The sequence below is a fragment of the Macrobrachium nipponense genome, chromosome 13 (assembly GCF_015104395.2).
Source record: "Macrobrachium nipponense isolate FS-2020 chromosome 13, ASM1510439v2, whole genome shotgun sequence".
Classification (NCBI taxonomy): domain Eukaryota; kingdom Metazoa; phylum Arthropoda; class Malacostraca; order Decapoda; family Palaemonidae; genus Macrobrachium; species Macrobrachium nipponense.
The window spans coordinates 100,467,857-100,483,874 of record NC_087206.1 but is presented as its reverse complement, the minus strand read 5'-3'; the positions used below and the strand labels follow the sequence as shown (position 1 = coordinate 100,483,874).

The 16,018-nt window shown below is 39.0% G+C and overlaps 1 protein-coding gene across 3 annotated transcripts in view; it reads left to right on the top strand.

The window, feature by feature from the left end:
- The first annotated feature begins 5,193 nt into the window (after positions 1-5,193).
- LOC135225226 (uncharacterized) overlaps positions 5,194-16,018 on the top strand; it is a 165,790-nt gene continuing 154,965 nt past the window's right edge. Inside the window, exon 1 of one of the 3 annotated variants that reach the window (XM_064264548.1) lies at positions 5,194-5,270. The gene's annotated coding sequence lies outside the window, so the exon portion shown is untranslated. Of the gene's footprint in view, positions 5,271-9,820; positions 9,933-16,018 lie in introns of those variants that run through there. The other 2 variants (XM_064264549.1, XM_064264550.1) reach the window with 2 other exon arrangements.

Genomic DNA, 16,018 nt, shown 5'->3' with positions numbered 1-16,018 from the left:
CATTTTTTCCCATTCTTCAATGCAATAACCTCGTGGTGTACCTTTACCTTCCAATGGCCGATGAGATTCAAAACTTTTTTCGTAAATTTATCATGTGATTAATATTTTCCAATTTAGTCATGCTGAAGTGTCTATGAATGCGCTTCGCTGCCCGTGCTCAATATAACCCATTTCTAACTGAATTTTTATTATCATTTATCTAGGAATAAACTGATCACCCCGACATTTACAAAGAAACCAGAGGCGTTCTTTGGCTTCATGGGCTTGTGCAAGGGTACTGGCATATTCTTTAACAACATATTCAGGAATGGGAAGAGAGCTCTTCAAAAGACTGAAAGAGGCACATGGTGTCCATTAATTCTTTAAATCACATGAATGCGTGATATACATATGGAAGGTATCATAGTTCCTCGCTGGACGCGTGGTTTTCGCTCTCGACTGCCAATCCGGTAGTCCGGAGTTCGATACTCGGCTCTGCCAACACGGAATCTAAGGAATTAATATCTGGTGATAGAAATTCATTTCCCGATATAATGTGGTTCGGATCCCACAATAAGCTGTAGGTGACCAACTGGTTCCTAGCCACGTCAATATATCTAATAGCTTCGGGCCAGCCCTAGGAGAGCTGTTAATCAGCTCAGTGATCTGGTTAAACTAAGATATACTTAACTTTATCAAGGAATTGAAAAACAAGGCAAACCCCAGACCAATATAAACTTTAGTTAAAACAACTTCAACCTGGCTGGTGTATATATAATACACAATATATATGTCAGGGAACAGTATAAACATAAGTGTGTGACAAAACATTAGCACCTGACAAGAGGAACAAGAGTCATAACTTTATTTGTGACTCAGCACTGACCTCAGTCACCAGAGAAGTTAGAACTCCATCTCTCTCTGTCATTGGAAACCAGTACAGATGTATAAACTATGAACAGAATGAACAGAACAACTAAATTTGCATACTATCAGTTGGATAGGTGCTAAAAAGTAAGTTTATTCTAATATACTAGAAAGAAGTATTACCGAGTTTATAGCTATAATGTACAGATTTCAAGGAAACTAGCTTGTCCGGGTTCAATAACAAAAGTGTGAACTCATCTGCATGGAAAAGCAAGATTTGTTAAATGACTGGCCTCTGTTACAAATGAGGTTAGATAGCCTCATACTTCTGTTGGTTTGTACTGTTACCCAGCATACCCTGTCGAAGTCTCAACTACATAGGATACAGTCGAGAATTATAACTTGTGGTACATTACAATTATACAATAAACACACATACACACACGTGTGTAATACTCATAGAATCTACTGGGGTAACTTCTACTAGATATATATGTAATTGTAATAACCATATGCCCTCATAACTTCTTCACTCTTTCAATACGCTTGCAATTACAAAGCCTAAGATCAGGGGCATCATTGGTGGGGGGGGGGGGGGGGGGGGGGGTGGGGGGGGGGGGGGGGTGGGGGGGGGGGGGGGGGGGGGGGGGGGTGGGGGGGGGGGGGGGGGGGGGGGGGGGGGGGGGGGGGGGGGGGGGGGGGGGGGGGGGGGGGGGGGGGGGGGGTGGGGGGGGCGGCCTGTTGGCTTGGGGACACTTGTCCCCCTGGAGACACTCCTCCCAAAGATTTGGTTGGCCCCCCTAGCCTTTGAAATAATAATAATAATAATAATAATAATAATAATAATAATAATAATAATAATAATAGTAACAATAACAATAATAATAATAATAATCATACTATAATGGGCGTAATGTCTGTCTGTCTGTCATTCAATCACGGCCAAACGGCTGGTCAAACGGCTGGTCAGATGGGCATGAAACTTTTCAGGGTTATGGTGAGGACCCCTAAGATGGTTTGTAATGGGATTCCATCCAACCTAACCCCCTCCTTTGTAGGGGGTGGGGTTGAGAAGGGATTCCCTGAAACGGAGCGGTTTCTGGCCGTGAAACGAGGCTGGTTATTCCCGTAGACTTAGTTACTTTACGATTTTTCATACATAATTTCTGTACAACTTCCCCGGAGCAAGTCGCGAATATTTCAGCTCGGACACAATAGAAGATGAAAATAATCATCAATATCCGCAAGATTTTTTGAGTAACTTAAATCCATCGGGACTGCCAGTGCACAAAATAACGTTGAAGAAGTACTGCCCGGTAATGTTGCTTCGGAATTTCGATCCTGCCAATGGACATTGCAATGGAACGAGGTACACCGTTATGGAGCTAAACTCCCACGTCATCGAAGCAGTGATAGCAACGGGCCCTCACACCGGCAAACATCTGTTCATCCCCCGGATTCCTCTGATGCCTTCGGACAACCAGTTTCCATTCCACTTACGGCGCAGGCAGTTTCCCATCAACCTGGCCTTCTCATTCAATGCAACCATTCGCAGGGCCAGACTTTGGATTGTGCTGGTGTGTTTCTGCCGTCACCCATGTTCACGCATGGCCAACTGTATGTGGCGATGAGCACAGCAACTGACTCTGCCAACTTGAAATTAAGTTGTGGACAAACTGATAATATTGTGTACAAAGAGGTTCTGTAGTAGGTATGTATAAAAATCACCGTTATTTTAATATTGCTGAACAAATAGTACATATAAACTTTTCACTTCTGCACCCGTATTTTATCACCCATCGTAGATGGGTAAGTTTGCTAGTAATAATAATAATAATAATAATAAAATTCACTACAGGGTGAATCTTATATGGCTTCAAAATGCTCCAAAATGGGCACGAATTTCCAAAAAATTCTCAGGGATATACACTGTCGTCCCAGTTGATAGGGCTCACTTCACTCGCTACCTTACCCCTACCCCCGCTAACAATCTGAAATGACACCACTGCGTAAGAACCAAATGGAAGAGTTAAGAAGTAATTCACGTCCGTAGCAGGAATCAGACCCGCATCCAGAGTACGTACGTGGGTACGTGGCTTCGTACTGATACTCTCAATGAGAGTTCGAATCCTGCTACAGACGTCTGAATTGCTTCATATTCTTTCCCATATATATCTTAGACTTTGCAATGACACGCATATCCAGAATGTATGAAAAAACTGAGAATATAAGAGTGCATTATGGTTATTACATATATACATATACACACACAAACACACACATGCACATGCGCGCACACACACACACACAATATATATATATATATATATATATATAGTATATATATATATATATATATATATATATATAGAACTTTTAAACCATTGTCAATTAATACAGGTAGCTCCACATGTGTAAAGGATGACTGTTACTTCAATGTTCATCCCATGATTTCTGAGGCTAAGATGAACCTCCAATTCATAAAGCCTCCACAATAGAAGGAACTTAAGGTATCTACAGACAAAGCTCGTCATCAGTGATTCAACCCAACACCTCACCTTCATACATCACGCTTTCTCATACTTCTTAGTTAGTAAAGCCTTATCATTTTATTTCTTCTTTCACCACAACTGACCACTGCTTACTTCATTATCAAAATATTTCCAGTTTCTTCATCAACCTATCACGCTCCATCCATACCTCATGACCAACCCATCTCAAATCCGTCTTATATAACTCGTCACCTTTGATGATCTTGTTTACTATGTCTCTGTCCTTTCTGAACATTTCCAAGCAGCTCAGGTTTTCTTACTCTAACGAAACTACACAAACAATTAATATAACTTTTCTTTCAATCTCTGTATTCAGCCCACACTTCACTTCAATAGGGAATAAATTATTCAACAATAACAACACACATCCAAACTTTCACTTCCAAAGATATTCTTCTTCTCCTCCAGAGCTTTTATTGTTTGTTTGTTTGTATGATTATGTTGCATGGAACCAGTGGTTACTCAACAACAGGACCAACGGCTTTACGAGACTTCCGAACCACGTCGAGAGTGAACCTCTATCACCAGAGATACACATCTCCAACACTTCAATGGAATGTCCGAGAACCGAACTCGCGGCCACCAAGGTGGCAGGTCAAGACCATACCGATCACGCAACTGAGGCGCTCAGAGCTTTTACAGAATCCTGCTTTTTCCTAGGCTTCACCCTCGCTTATCCTACCATCGACCGCTATGTTTACTCTTGAATACCCTTGCCAATCTCCCGACTACATTCCACCATCATCTATACTAAATTACTAAATACATTTCTCCATCTTTCTGACTTCCGTTTACCCTCAAAATTTCAAGTTTGCTTTTAATTTCTTGTCACTTTCTTTTTGACGGACTCTGCAGCCTCTCTTCAATGCTACCGCCTAACTTTGTAACGTCTGCTAAAATCAACCACTGCAAATTCTGATCTTAGAAATTTCCACCTACATCTTTTCTCACTTTACATATAAATCAGGACACAAATACACGGGTACACACATAGCAATGCTTAATATATATATATATATATATATATATATATATATATAATATATATATAACACATATATATATATATATATATATATATATATATATTATATATATATATATATATAGATATATATATCAAATACGTAACTAATCAGCAAAACAATCTACAAACACGGTATATAGAGCTGTAGAAATGAAGGAGAGTACCGCAAAGCCTCAGGATCAAGAAAACACCACAAGATATTAGTCATTGATTGAGGGCCGCGGTATCGAGTGATACTGGGAAAGAAGCAACAGTAGCTAGAAGGCTGCAAACAAGTTAAATGACTGAAGGACATCGCATGGGACAAGGTTATTGCCTTTGAAGAATTCTCTTTTTTCCAACGATTATTCACTAAAACTGAAAACCAACTGTTGTTATTCTTCACTCATATAAACTAGAAAGCAAAAATTTACTTTATATTCAGTGCTATACATAAACAAACCAATCACTCTTCCCACCAATGTCCTCTATTCTATTCCATCCTATGTAAATTAAATAAAATTTTTCATTAAAATCTTTTGTGAGGCACTTCTTAGGTGTGACCTTATAAGTGTTCAATTTGCTGTCTTGAAGTTCAAGCTTGCACGAGATTCAGGATATAACCCAATTATCATCTGCTAACAAACCTTAATTATTAGATCATCTCGGTTATACTTTCCACAATGAGAGAGAGAGAGAAGAGAGAGAGAGACGAGAGAGAGAGAGAGGAGAGAGAGAGAGAGAGAGAGAGGAATCATTATAAAAACCACTGAACACCAAAAGCTGATTACATTCTCTTCCCAGGCAACATCAAGTGAAAGAGATGAGAGGGACGCACTTACTTCTTCTCGCCATTTTCGTGGCTGGTAAGAGTACAAGGGTGGCTTTTTGATAAGGTGTGGGCACTTATGATACAATTATCTGTCTCATCCTTAGAGCTAATTTGAGCACGCTTTCGAGCATCACACTTAAAACACGTGCACAATAAGGCATGTAGAGCATGAACGTACATAATTATATTTCATTCAAATACAAAGACGAATGCATCCTTACAAACTGCGTATATATATATATATATATATATATATATATATATATATATATATATATATATATATATATATATATATATATATAATATATATATATATAGATATATATAGATATATATAGATATATATAGATATATAGATATATATATATATTATATATATATATATATTATATATATATATATATATATATATATATATATATATATATATATATATATATATAGCCGTGCCTAATATCGTTTAATATAAAATTCCCTCAACCAGGGAATAAACCTCGAAGGGGCATTTATACGTGACGCTATGATTCGTCTATCTATCGAGAGAGGTAATACATATAAGTTGATACCGATACTGTCGTTCATGTGCCTCTGCGCTGGTCTCAAAATCTGAGTTCAACAAGTATATGTACAAACATTCGGGGGTTCGAGTCTACCTTGTGACGGATCTTCCAATCACTTAGTCTAATAGTCCCCGTCGGCGTTATATGATGTTAATCGACATTTAAAAATGACATACACATACATATATATATATATATATATATATATATATATATATATATATATATATATATGAATTTTTATCACATTACCGTGATTCATATACATACATTAAGCTATATATGTCCTTTAATATCCAATTTGATCTACCTCGGAATTAATATATTTTCATATATGTTAACCGGAGGGGAATTTTTTTTTTTTTTAGTTGGTAGTAATTTCATCCTCTCGTGGATTCGAACCAGCGGACAGAGGAGAAATCAGGACTTCAGCAATGTTACCAACTTGGCTAACAAGTGAGTCAGTAAAGTCACTGAAGGTCTGATTTCTCCTCTGTCCACTGGTTCTAATCCACGAGGACAAAATTATTACCAACTAAAAATTCCATTAGGTCAACATATATGAAAATACATTAATACCGAGGAAGAGCGAAAAGACATTTGTTTGTAGCCTAATTCATATAGTGATATATATACATATATATAATATAAATACACACACACATATATATATATATATATATATATATATATATATATATATATATATATATGTGTGTGTGTGTGTGTGCGTGTGTGTGTGTAGAATATTCTGGTCACTTATTTACAAAGCCTGAAGATTCAAGTTCAAAGAAATTTTATAGAAATTGTGATATCCGGTACTGGGAAACGAACCCAGGTCCCAAAATCAAAGAGAGATCAGGTCAGCAACGTGACTTCTTTGTGATTATGGGACCTGCGTTCATTTCACGGTACTGGACATCACAATTTCTTCAAATTTCTTTGAACTTTGATCTTTAGGCTTTGTAGTGACATGCGTATCCAAAAAAGAGCAAAGAATTCAAGATGTTAAGAGGGCATTGTAGTCTTTAAAATATATATATAATATATATATATATATATATATATATATATATATATATATGAATAACTTCCTTTACTCAGGTATAACTGATGGTACAGAGGAAAAACATAGTCAAAGTAGGCTTAAAATCCAAACTGACATTCCAAGATAAGCAATAAGGTAGATTTCACTCTACAGAAATGAGGAAACACCTAAGGGCAGGAGAAGCGAATTTTTCGAACAGCCCAAACTTCAAGTGCACTGTTTATCCATCTGAGTGGAAAATCTCATTGTATTAACTGGGGCGATACCTCTGTAATTGCTAGATCTAATGATCATGTTTCAAGAAATTTACTGGAATCAGCAATTATACAAATCACTAATAAAAACAACCTAAATCTTAGTCTGGGATTGTACCATTTGGATCCGTATATTTGTAAAATGTTTATGAAGGACCTTAAAATAAATGAACTACTAATTAATTAGTCCCACGTGTATATAGTTATTATTTCTCTCTCTCTCTCTCTCTCTCTCTCTCTCTCTCTCTCTCTCTCTCTCTCTCTCTCTTACTCGATATATTTATATTCTTTTTTTCGTCTTTTCATTAATAATTTTTTGGGGGGAACATTTTTGTAAATTTCATGGTAATGAGTTGTATATGCCTCCTTGTTTTTTCATAATGTATTGTTTTCTGTATGAATCATCTGTTGAACACGTGCATGATCCTCCAAGGTGTGGCTGCCTAAAAATTCGCTTATCCTGCCCACAGGCATTTCCTCGTTTCTGTAGAGTGAAATCGACCTTATTGCTAATCTTGTAATGTCAGTTTGGATATTAAGCTTACTTTGACTATGTTTTCCTCTGTACTATCAGTTGTGCCTGAGTAAAGGGTCGCACTAGACCGAAAGTGCTTGGCTATCTCGCTTTTCATTTTCCCTTCGTGGCAAAAACCTTTATACAGATATATAATTATATAATAATTATATAGAATATCTATATATACATATATATATTATATATAAAATATATAATATATATATATATATATGGGTGTTTCGAAATTAGAGCCCCCTCCAAAGAACAAATGGAATGTTATGAAGTTTTCTGCTACAGCCTATCTCCAAGTACATTATCTTAGGTTTCTATTAAGCTATTTTTCATTTTAAATTTCTTGTATTTTCAGACTGAGTGACAGAGTTAGATACAGCCATGGCTAACGACTCGGAGGAAATAAGATGAATTACCGAATCCAGGCTATAACTTCAGAGGCGCCAGGGATGCTGGCGCATCCTTCATTTCACATTCCTGGATAGATAAATATATTAAAAGAGATGAATCCTTGGTTAAAAGAAACTGGAACAAAAATCCATATGAATATCATCGCGAAAAGAGTGAGAATCTTGGAAGGCCTGTGCTTACTGGTAGAGAATTTCCTTTCCTCAAAGATCCTGATAATGTGTTATCTGTTGAAGAAGTCACATTTTTGCATGATAAGGCACCATGTTTCAAGGCTCTTCAGACACAGGAGCTGCTTCGAAACAGTGGTATCGATTTCTTCTCATCAAGTGAATTTCCAGGTAGCTCCCCTGACCTTAATGTGTGTGAAAACATTGGTAGTATCTTAAAGGATCGTGTAGAAGCACGCACAGTGAGCTATGATGGTATACCAAGCCTCGACGACCTGTGAAGAAAGGTGACCAAAGTGCTCAGGGAGTTTGAGTCTCAGCTTTTTTGCGATTAGCTGAAATCATACCCCTCAAGAATGCAGACTGCGGTACAAGCAGATGGACGGCACACAAAATATTAAATACTCAGAGAGAAACTTAAATAAATACTTGTTCTGAATTACTTTTGTTTTTGTCCATATCAATTTTACTTTATGCTGTAGAGGGGGGGAGGCTCTAATTTTGAAATACCCTGTGTGTATATACATATATATATATATATATATATATATATATATATATATATATATATATATATATATATATATATATTATATACGTATATATATTATATATATATATATATATATATATATATATATATATATATATAGTGTGTGTGTGTGTGTGTGGGTGGTGTGCAATACTAACTATTTATTGTGCATTCAATATCTATTTATTAACTTAACTATATATAAAAACTGACTTCTTGCATCATAAGCCTTTTCCACCTATGGAGGGGATGACACCATAAGAATACAGCTTCAGATTTCAAATAAGTGAAATTGGTAGCTGCATGCCTTTTTTCATGACCCCAGCAGAATATGGTGCCTACAAACAGGGGTGTAACTGGTTCCAAAAAGTTAGAGGGGGACTATGGGTTGGGTAGTGAGTGAAGCGAGCCTGTTCAGCTGGGATTGTGGGGGGGGGGGGGGGGGTTGCTGTGAGTCGCCCCAAAAAATGTTTGAAATTTTAGCTCTTTTTAGGGGCACTGTAAGGCCTACAAAGGCAGGTAAACTAAATGATATGGGTGGTTTAACATTAAACATCTGAAAGCAATTATGTGTCATGTGTATGGATGCCATGAAATATTTGGTGGACACGCTTACCCAAGTGCATATAGAATTCATCAATAGGTGTGTGTTATTGATTTTCAATATGAATTTTTCTTATACATGAAACAAAGCACCATAAATCCCTTGGAACTTTTCTGCCTTATCTGTTAAAAAAATATGATACAAGGGAAGTAGGATTTCATTAATAGTTAAATGAATAATAAATAAATATTTAGAATACTTTATAATATACCAAACGTTCTTTGAAACTTATTTAAATGTTCTTGAGAGGTTCAAAGAAAACTTCAAGACACTGTTTTTAAAGGGTAATAATTCAATTTTCCTTGCTCAGTCTTCGTAGGAGTGTGATATTTAATCATAATTTTTATTGTCTTACCAAGCAATTATTCAGCTATAGGATTCCTACACCCGGCAGACTAACTTTCAAATTTCCCGGTGGCGCTTCCATCATTAGTGCAGGTAACTAGTTCCCACCCACCTTCAGTAAACGGGTATGACATCAACCCACCTCTTCAATTGGATTTCTGCCGGCTCCCGAGTAACATCAGTAGCTCTGCGGGTTTTCGTCATCTTTGGAGGGTTGTTTGCCTGTTCATGGATATTGGTGATGTACAAAGTTTTTGGTGTATTTTCAAGGAGCTAGCTTAGTTTAGTTACTCTTTTGAGATTAGTTGCTGCCTGTTTTCCCGATTATGTCAGATTCTAGTTCATTGGGGTTGTGGTTTTGCACAGAGGGCTGCAAAACTAGATTATGACCCTCACTTTAAGTGTACTAAGTGTAGGGGGCAAGAGTGTTCTAAAGAACTGGGGTGTTCTGTTTGTCAGGAGTGGGACAATGAGCAGTGGAAACTTTTCATTTCTCATAATAAGAAAGTTTTACAAGATAGGAAGAGAAAGGCAGCAATTAGGGCAGATAGCAAGGTTTCTGTAATTTTGCCTTCTACCTGTGTCAACGGAGATCGCTACTCCCACTTCTCCCTCAAGAGGTCATTTTTCTCCTATCCTCAGTCCTCCGACCCCCTTTCTTTCAACTTCTGTACCAGCTTCCCATGTTGCAGTTTCTGACACCATTGCCAGCCTCGAATTATGGTTTGAGAGGAGATTTGAAATTTTAGCTAATACTGTTATGGAGTTAGGTACCCCCATGGAGAAAAGTGTGTCAGTGCAAAGTGCAAGTGCAAGTGAAGTGTTTCCTGAGGGGGTGGGTGTCCATCCCTCCAGTTCTCCTAGAGGTGTTGTGTCAGGTTTCGACTGAGCACCGTTGGATAGGTGTCTCATTTGGTGCGGAGTTGTCAGACTCGAGTGAGTCACCGTCTACTTGTGTGAGACGCTGGCGTAGTTCTTGGGCTTCTCGCCCCCTCAATAGACCTTCGACTGCTGACATCTCCCCCTCTCCCTGTCAAGAGGTCGAAAGATATGCCTTCCAGTCCGCGCCTGTTTTGCAGTCACGCGGATCAGGCATACGAGGGACAAGATTCGACTCTCGACTCAGCGGACTTGACTGAGTCGACAGGTGTGGATACCTGTCAGATGTACACCTGCTCGTCAGTCGAAGCGGGTACTTCAACTTCTGTTCGCGGCTCTTTACCTGAAGCAAGACGAGAGCCTGCTTCGTCGGTTTGACCCCAGCCAAGCATGTTAACTTCCCAAGATCAACATCACAGGAGAAGTGCCTCCTCTGGGAGTCTGCCTCCTCCCAGGGAGACTTCTCTGCGTTAGTGGCTGCGAATAGGAGAGCGGCTTTTTCAGCGGCGAAGACATTCTTTGCTTCATCCGAAATAGACCACATAGTTCGTAACCTATTTAAGGTCATCCAGATCTTCAGTTTCTTGTACTGGTCGATAGAAGCTTTAGCAAGGAAGCTTGAAGTCTGCCTCTCTCTTTCCGAGGATCTGCGACAGGACTGGCTGGGAGTGCTTTCCTGCTCTGACAAGGCCATCAGGGATGGAGCAGATGAAGTAGCTTCCTTGTTCATGATGGGCATGTTGAAGTAACGTGAGCTGTGGTGCTCCTTTACCACCAAAGGAGTCACCACTGTGCAGAAGTCAGCCCTTCTCTTTGCTCCTCTAGACGAGTCTCATTTGTTTCCTCATGAGACAGTTCAGAATATTCTGTCGGATCTAGAGAAGAAGTTGACAACAGATTTACTGGCTCAATCCACCAAATAGCCTAAACCCGTTGCGTCTGCCGCTCCTCCTTCCAAGTCTCCGTTGCAGAAGCAGCCTTTTCGAGGGGGAAAGTCTCGCCCTTTTACAAGGCCACGTTTGAACCTTCCACCTCCCGGCAAATCCTCTTCTAGGTCAGCAGTCAATACTGAGAGAAAATGATATCCCTTCCTTTCACACACCTATAGGCGCCAGAATGCACCTGTTTTGGGAGGAATGGAAGAGCAGAGGTGCAGAAGCCTGGTTGACAGAAGTCTTACACCTGGGCTAAGCCATCCCTTTCATGGAGAGGCCTCTCTTAGCCAAGGTTCCCATCAGATTGATAGCATACTCCGTAGGCTCAGAGAAGTTCTTGGCTCTTGAGCAAGCAGTAATTTCCTTGGCTCACAAGGAAGTCATCGAGGAAGTACACGACACATCAAGGGGCTTTTACAACAGGCTGTTTGTGGTTCCCAAAGCATCAAGGGGCTGGAGACCCGTGTTGAAAGCGAGTGCTTTGAACTGGTTCGTACTAAAAACCAAGTTCAAGATGGAGACTCAGAGTTCAGTGCTGGCGGCTCTCAGTCAGGGGGATTGGACTTCCATGTCCCAATCCATCGGGACTCAAGGAAATATCTCCGCTTCGTTTTTCAAGGCAAAATATTTCAGTTTCGGGCTCTGTGCTTTAGCCTTTCGACAGCTCCTCAAGTTTTCACCAGGGTTCTAAGCCCCCTGGCGCTATGATTACATCTGATGGGCATCAACGTCTCGATGTATTTGGACGATTGGCTTCTCCGAGCGCCGTCGGAGGATTTGATCGACTGATTTATTAAAGATTATCTGGCGTCACAACTAATGGTTATTGATGCCACTACACTGAAATATATAAAGCATATGTATGTTTATCCAAACAAGCAAATACATTTATACACACATAAAAACACACAAGACAAAATTATTAACTTAAAATAAAAAAACATTTAAAACTCATTTAAATGAAATAAAATAAAATTAACAAAGGAAAATCCCCATGATAAAAAAAATTAATAATCGTAAAGCCTATAAACTTACAAAATTAATAGTAAAAATTAAATTTTATTTAAAATACCAGTGGCATTAATTTAAACAGGGCACTCTCAGTAAAATCTGCCCCTTAAATCTTGGTAAGGGAAAAACCATCTTCAGTTCTCTTGCAAGTGGAGGAAAGTACCTCTCTCTCTCATCTGAAAGACTGGGGCACTCAATTATCAGGTGTCTGACTGTCAATGGTACCAAGCAGTCATTACAATAAGGCTGATGATCCCCACTCATCAGAAAGCCATGTGTCATTTTTGTATGGCCTATTCTAAGCCGACTGAGTATTACTTCCCTTTGCCTAGTCATTGATGAATCCTTCCAAGGAAAGATGATTATAGCTATTTCTTTCATATTTTGGTTTTCTAGTTCCCATACAAATTTCCAGGAATCGAGGAACGCTGATTTAATGACCGGGTACACATCATTTGTAGGGAGTGCACACCTAGCTATATTACTTTGGTTGACAGCTGTTTTGGCAAGTGAGTCTGCTACTTCGTTTCCTGCCACACCGACATGTGCAGGGGACCAATAGAAAGATACTTTATCACCACTAATCTTAAGCAACTGAAGCCACTGTAAAATTTCAATAACGATAGGATGGAGTGAATTAAAAATGACCAATAGCTTGCAAGACACTCAGTGAATCGCAACAAAAAACAAAGTGATCTCCAGAATGACATGCAATCTCTTTAAGGGCAGTTAGGATTGCATAACACGCTGCTGTAAAAATGGATGCCTGATCCGGTAGCCTTCCACTCTTATTAAAATTGGGAAATACAACTCCATAGCCAACGGCTGCGTCAAACTGGCACTCACTTCTTCCTTGCTACCAGTGAAGAACCTGCAGTGCTCCACTGAAGGAAGCTTCCAAGGGGCACAACAAAATACTTAAATGGCCAGACTTTGACCTTTGGAATAGAATAATCTTCTAAAATTTTTAAAACTCGGTATCCAAAAGGTTTAGGAACATGCGGATTATGTCCATAAATGTTAAAATATTTATCATCAAAAACTGCTTTGCAGTTAATGAGTCAGGAACCCTCTTGATTCTATGCCAGTATCGAACAAGTGATATCTGACGACATGAATCTAGAGGCAGTTCCCCTGAATCTACCAAAAGGCTTGGGATTGGAGACGATTTAAAGGCATCATTCACAATCCTTATTCCTGCATTATGTACCAAATCTAAAATATTTAGTTTTGATTTCGAGGTGATTCCTATCTGCTCCCCAAGATGTATGGGAAAGCACTCTTAAAACATTCAGAGCGTGCATACACCTAACTTTCAGATTTTTTAGGTGAGGTACCCAAGTCATTCTTTTGTCGAACAGTAATCCCAAAAAACGTGTCTCTTCCTTACATGATATCCTTTGATCACTTACGTAGAGGTCAGGATCAGGATGTATACCTTTAATGCAGCAGAAATGTACATCAACAGTTTTCGATGTAGAGAACTTAAATCCCCCTTTTTCTGCCCATTCAACAGTTTTGTTAACAGCCAGCTGCATTTTTCTCTCAGCCACTGCCATTCGTGAGGCTGCAAACGATAGAGAGAGGTCATCAACAAATAAGGAAAACATTATATCTTCAGGAATCACAGAGACAATGCTGTTAATGCACAAAGCAAACAGTGTCACGCTAAGGACACTTCCCTGAGGAACTCCTCCTTCTTGGCTGTAAAGAGATGAAAATGAGTTTGAAACTTTAACCCTGAACCTTCGGAATTCATAATCATGGAGTGTCTTCAAAATACCTTATCTCCAGGTTGTATCATAAGCTTTCTCCAGGTCAAAGAAAACTGATACATGATGTTTCCTGGAGATGAAAGCCTCACATATTGAATTTTCTAGATGCACTAAGATGTCATTACAAGAACACATTTGACGAAAGCCACGCTGTGCTGGAGTTATAAGGCCCTTCTTTTCTAAGATCCATATAAGTCGCACATTTACCATTATTTCCATCAACTTACATATGCATGATGTTAGAGCAATAGGACGATAACTAGATGGAGTAATACCATCCTTCTGTGGCTTCAAAAAAGCTAGTAATATAGCTATGTTCCACAAAGCTGGAAATGCATTTTCTTTCCCTATTTTATTAATGATACTGAGCAAAAATTTTTGTGTTCCGAGTGGCAAATTTTTTATCATTGAATAGGTTATGTCATCTGCACCAGGAGCAGATTCATTACATGATGACAAGGCAGATAAAAATTCTTGAAAGGTAAATGGCTGGTTATATGATTCACTTCGCATGGACGTAATGTCAAGAATTTTATTTTCCTTTTGAATACGTTCTTCATAGTAAGGTGAGCTTAGGTTTTTAGATGAAACATTAGCAAAATGGTCAGCAAAAACCTCACTAACATCCTCTGGATTGGCAACCATGTTTCCATTTACTAATAACACTGGTGGAGGTGATGGTACATATTTGCCACTAATTTTTCTTATTTTTATTCCAGACTTCAGGTAAAGGGGTTTTCCAATTAATTTTTGAGATAAAATCTACCCATGACTGACGTTTGGCTTGTTTTACTTGGTATCGAAATCTGGCTTGTGCCTTCTTAATAGGATTAAATAATAGGAACATTTGTTTCTGGAATAGTGCGTAAAAGCTGCTCGCATTGCTTTGACATTGAAGGTTCCACGAAGGAACTGGCTTTCTTTTAAATTTTCCAGTTGTACGAGGAATTGTCTTCTGGGCAGCATCAATAATTAGTTTACAAAGGAAATCCAGGGCATCATCCAGGGACTGGAACTCCTCAATATCCATTTCTAAAAAAGTTAGGGTTTTGAATAAGGCCCAGTTGGCTTTATCCAGAATCCAACGCGGTGATCTTGGTGTAGCAATTTCACCTACTACATTAATAAAGATTGGAAAATGATCACTTCCTAATCCTTCACTCATAGCACACCAAGAAAAGTCAAGATAACAATCAGGACTGCATACTGATAAATCTATCACAGAAAAGGTACCAGTTTGAATATGAAACTGTGTTGGTTCTCCAAAATTAAGGATCACAACCCGGCACCGAAGGCAGGGTTTGACATGAAACTTTCCCCTCACTCGACCACGTCGGGTACTCGAGTTCTACAGGTGAGGTGGCGTGCCGTGCATCCTCACCTTCCATCAAAGCCAAAGCACAAGTCAAATCATATTCAGAAGCAGGCCAAAAGTCATTAACATAAAATCCACACCTAAATAGGAGGAGGTAGAAAAATAGAAATAATTTACAGCAAGAGTAAAAGGCTGACTAATTTTGTTTGACCAACAGCTGGGTCCCAAGGACCGGTGAGAAACCATCCCCATCAGGCATCAGGGCCCAGCTGCTGGTCCCTAAGCCCTTACCCACACCAAGGGGTCAGCATCTAGGGGGCCATCGGAGGAACAGTATGCAAAGGATCTACAGAGAACTCTCTGCCTGACGCAGAAGTTAGGCATTCTCATGGATATTTAGATGTCCCAAGTCAC